At 38.6% G+C, this 4,780-nt stretch overlaps 1 non-coding gene across 1 annotated transcript; it reads left to right on the top strand.

Annotated features, from left to right (window-relative positions):
- Nucleotides 1–3,849: 3,849 nt before the first annotated feature.
- LOC141650785 (small nucleolar RNA R71) lies at nucleotides 3,850–3,956 on the top strand. The gene has a single exon (XR_012546800.1). It is a non-coding gene; the product is annotated as a small nucleolar RNA R71 (small nucleolar RNA).
- The last annotated feature ends 824 nt before the right edge of the window (nucleotides 3,957–4,780 follow it).

The raw sequence follows: 4,780 nt of genomic DNA, 5'->3' as shown, positions 1-4,780 counted from the left end.
TATTGGGCACAAGAGAGATCACCTTTCTCTCTTGTTCTTGAGCTTTCCCTTATGGATGAACAAGATCTAAGTATAAGATCTCTCCCTAAGCTTTATACCCAAGGCTTCTCTTAATTTAATTAATATTACAAATACTAGTATAATATTAATCAAGGTAGAAAATTGAACCAAAAATATTATTAACACTTTGAATATTTTCGGTATTAGAGAGAAGAAGAGGAGGATTTTTATTCTCTCTTAGAACACTAATTTTTGGATGAGCAAGTGAATGAAAATGAAGATACAAGACATTTTGTATATTATTAGGTAAAATATGAGAAAACCATCATGGGTTTTGTCTTCCCCAAAACCGTGTAAGAGGAGGCTTTTTAGAGAGCCAATGCATGGAAAACTTGTTCTTCACAATGAACAATAGGCTTGCATGGCTAGTGACTAGTGTAATCATCATGCCTTCCACTAATTACAATCAACATATAATTAGCTCATAAACCCTCTAATTTTCGGCCCACTTGGTAATATGGATTCCATATTATTTTTGTCAATTGTCAATATGTCACATGTCATATGTGACATAAATTTTGTTATGTATTTTTAACATATTAAAAATCAACGTATTAATAAAAATACGTCACATACAAAAATCGACTTAGTAATTTCATAATTACTTGTGCCAAAATATTTTACCATTTATAAATCACAACAGATTGTATTTATAATAATTCATTCAATTTTGATTGTTTCTTTAAACAATAATTTCATCCGAGTAATGAAACAATTCGATTACTCAGACCGTATCTCATTTGATCGCATTTCAATATGATACGTAAATTTTACTTCCAAAATCGTCCGTCAATTTTCAAGTAATTTAATTAACTCGTAACGTTATACGATTAATCAAATAATCAATTAAGAGTATTGCCCTTTAGGTATGACCTAGGGGGTCAATCATCACCACCGTCACACGACGATAATGTCAAACTCTAGTCGACCAATCATTACCGATATATGTTGACCAGTTGACAGTAACAATATTACTTCCCAATTGTATTCTTTAAAATGAGATTTAATAATGATATTTAAATCATGTAATCGCACTATTGTTGAGGACACATTTCCCAACACGTCTTTCAGCAAAGACGCTCGGATTGTTCAGCTGCGGGACGGGCGTCTTTCACTGAAGACGGGCGGATTCCTTTCCAGTGAATTTTCTTGTTTTTCTCAGCCAAAAAGACGGGCGGCTTTTCTTGCAGGACGGGCGGATTCTTTTGCAGGACGCTCGGATTTGTTAACAGTCCCAAAATTTCAAAAATTCAGCTCAGAAGGACGGGCGTCTTTTGACAAATACGCCCGGGTTGCCTGAAGACGGGCGGGTTCTCATGAAAACGCTCGGATTCTTCCCCTTTTACCCGGATTCAGTTCCATCCGTGTACTTGCATATCCCGTGTCATTTTTCATTCTTCAAAATCCTGTGTTCTTCATTGTGGGGGCACTACTAAGGCATGAATAGCCTAGGCAATTGCTATCCCCACACTAAGCTAAAGCACTACACATTAATTGAAATCATTAGTCCCTCCCTCACTTCTCTCAAAAATGATAATTATCTTGATCAAAGTATACAAATCCAAAAGTGACAAAAATGCAATATGAGAATTAAAATGCGAGTTAGGGAGTTAGAAATATTTACAAATGGTGGTTTAGGGAGGACTCCACCAAACTCTCATCCTTAGTGAGACGTCATGGGGGCATGTCCAAGGTGTTGTTGATGTTGCTCAACACCTTGAAGAAGTAATCAAAAGCTTGTTCATTATCATGATAAAGATCTTCAATAGATCTTTGCCCTTGTTGTCGATCTTGATCGATAGCATTACCAATATAAGGATTGAAAATCCCTTCAAACTCATCGTCCCAAAGACCACAAACTTCATCTACTTGATCACTAAAGATCTCTTGAGTTGATAGAGACAACTCTCCCACTATCTTGTCTTGGCCAATGAGGCCATCCTCTTCATTGTTTGACTTTGGTGAGCTTTTCAAGCTCTCTTTGTTACAATTCACTTGCTCTTTGAATGGAGTATCTTCGATTTTCTTCTTCCATTGGAGTTCCGACTTCTTCCTATCATCCTTCCGGCTATAATGATCAATCATAAAACATGGTTCATGCAAATGGGGAGCTCTCATGGTCTTGTCAAGATTGAAAGTTATGCTCTCATCTCCCACTTCTAAAGTGAGCTCTCAATGTTTTACATCAATCACCGCACCCGCGGTGTGTAAGAAAGGTCTTCCTAGAATGATTGGAATGTTGGAATCTTCTTCCATGTCAACAATGACAAAGTCCAGCGGGATGAAAAATTTCCCAATTCGTACGGGAACATCTTCCCATATCCCTAATGATGTCTTCGTCGATCTATCGGCCATTTGGAGTGTGATATTGGTGCATTTAAGCTCTCCCATCCCCAACCTTTTACTCACCGAGTACGGCATAACACTCACACTAGCCCCTAGATCACATAAGGCTTTGTTGATCGTGGTGTCGCCAATGGTACACGGTATTGAGAAGCTTCCCGGATCTTTGAGTTTTGGAGGTGAACTCCCTTGAAGTATTGCACTACTCACCTTAGTGAAGGCGATAGTCTCAAGCTTCCGGATCGAATTCTTCTTTGTGAGAATGTCTTTCATGTATTTTGCATAGGCCGGCACGTGATTGATTAATTCCGTGAAAGGAATTGAGACTTCCAAATTCTTCACAATTTCCATAAATTTTCCAAGTTGGTCATCAAATTTGGGCTTGGTTTGACGACTTGGAAAAGAAAGTCTAATCACAATGGGCTCTTTCTCCTTGAACTTGTCTTCATTTTTCTTTGAAATTTCTTCTTTTGATGGTTCCCCATCCTTGGAGTTTTGCACAATTTCTTCTTTGTCACTAGCTTCCACAATTTCATCCTCAACTTGCTTCTTCGGTGCTTCATACCTTGTACCACTTCTCAAGTGAATGGCACTAACCGTTTCATGTCTTGGGGGATTACCTTGAGGTGGTAATTGTCCCTTTGTCTTTGTGAGCTTGAAGATGCTAGTTGAGTCAATTGGGTTTCCAACATTTTGGTGTGAGCTAGGATGTTGTTGATGGTGGTTTCCTTTGCTTGACTATCCTTTTGCATTTGAGTGAAAAACTCTTGTTGATTCTTTTGCATTTGAAGGACCGCTTTTTGAACATCAAAACCTTGGTCATTTTGTTGATTGTATGGAGTTTGATTTTGGTAACCTTGGTTTTGGTTGTAAAAGGGTCTTTGATTTTGGTTTCTCATGGGAGGTGGGGTATATGTTGGTTGAGTGTTTTGAACATTTTGGCTTTTGTATGAGAGATTTGGATGGAATTTGGTGTTTTCATTGTAATAGTTGGAATAAGGGGTACCACTTTTATATGCTTGGAAAGCATTCACTTGTTCATTTGTTCCCCTACATTCACTTTGGTCATGTCCCAAAGTTCCACAATTCTCACATATCCCACTTGGGATTGATTAAGATGCCGTCATGGCATTAACATGATGCTTTGGTGATTTTGAGGCTTCTTCAAGTCTAGCCATAGCTTTTTCAAACTTCAAATTGATGGTATCAATGTGAGCACTAAGTTGAGCACCCAATTGAGAAATGGAGTCCACTTCATGCTTTCCTCCTCTAGTAGCCTTGCGAGGTCTACTATATTGTGAGTTATGGACCGCCATTTCCTCAATTTTGTTCCAAGTTTGATTGTCATCAACTTCGGTGAACATTCCATTTGATCTCATGTTGAGAATGTTCCTTGAATCTTCATAAAGACCGTTCCAAAATTGTTGTACCAAGAACCACTCGCTAAGTCCATGGTGAGGACATGAGCGACAAATTCCTTTGGATCGCTCCCAAGCTTCATACAAAGATTCTTCATCCCTTTGCTTAAAACCCGTAATTTGAGCTCTTAGCATGTTAGTCTTTTCCGGTGGATAGAACTTTTTGTAGAAAGCTAGAGCCAACTTCTTCTAAGAATCAACTCCGAGAGTAGCCTTATCAAGGCCTTTCAACCATTGTTTCGCGGTGCCAATTAGAGAAAAAGGAAATAAGACCCATCGAATTTGGTCTTGAGTTACACCGATTTGAGAAATCGCATCACAATAATCGCAAAAGGTCTCCATATGAGAGTGAGGGTCTTCACTAGGCATCCCCCCTAATTGGCTTCTTTCGACTAATTGGATAAATGCGGATTTGGCAATAAAATTTCCGGTTAGATGTTGTGGTGTGGGAGTACCATTGGGTAGGTTCTCCTCGGTGGGTACGGAATGTGATGAAAACTTAGGCATTGTGGGTTGATTTTGTGTTGGATTTTGTGTTGGGTTCTCCTCACCTTCTCTTGCAAAAGGGTTGATGAACTCAATAGTTGGTTGAATATATACAACCTCACCAATACCTCTCAAAGTTCTCCTAGCAAGTCTTCTATTGGTTGTCAAAGTCCTCTCAATTTCACGATCAAAAGGTAACAAGTCACCTTGTGACCTTCTAGACATGCAAAATATCAAACAACTCGAAAACAATTAGAACAAACCTTGAGGAGTTTTACTTCCCCAAGGCAAAGAAATACACAACTAATAACAATGTAAGAAAATCTAAATCAAGTTAACACCGTCCCCGGCAACAGCGCCATTTTTGGTCGTGATTACTAAAATCTTTCGGTTACTTGTCGTTAGGAGCACCTAGACCAAAACACAATTTATAACTTCACAAACAACTCTACAATTAGTAAAGAGGCAAGTAA

The sequence above is a fragment of the Silene latifolia genome, chromosome 3 (genome assembly GCF_048544455.1).
Source record: "Silene latifolia isolate original U9 population chromosome 3, ASM4854445v1, whole genome shotgun sequence".
In the NCBI taxonomy this organism is placed as follows: domain Eukaryota; kingdom Viridiplantae; phylum Streptophyta; class Magnoliopsida; order Caryophyllales; family Caryophyllaceae; genus Silene; species Silene latifolia.
Note: the sequence above shows the minus strand (reverse complement) of the source record. Positions and strands in the feature narration are given on the sequence as shown.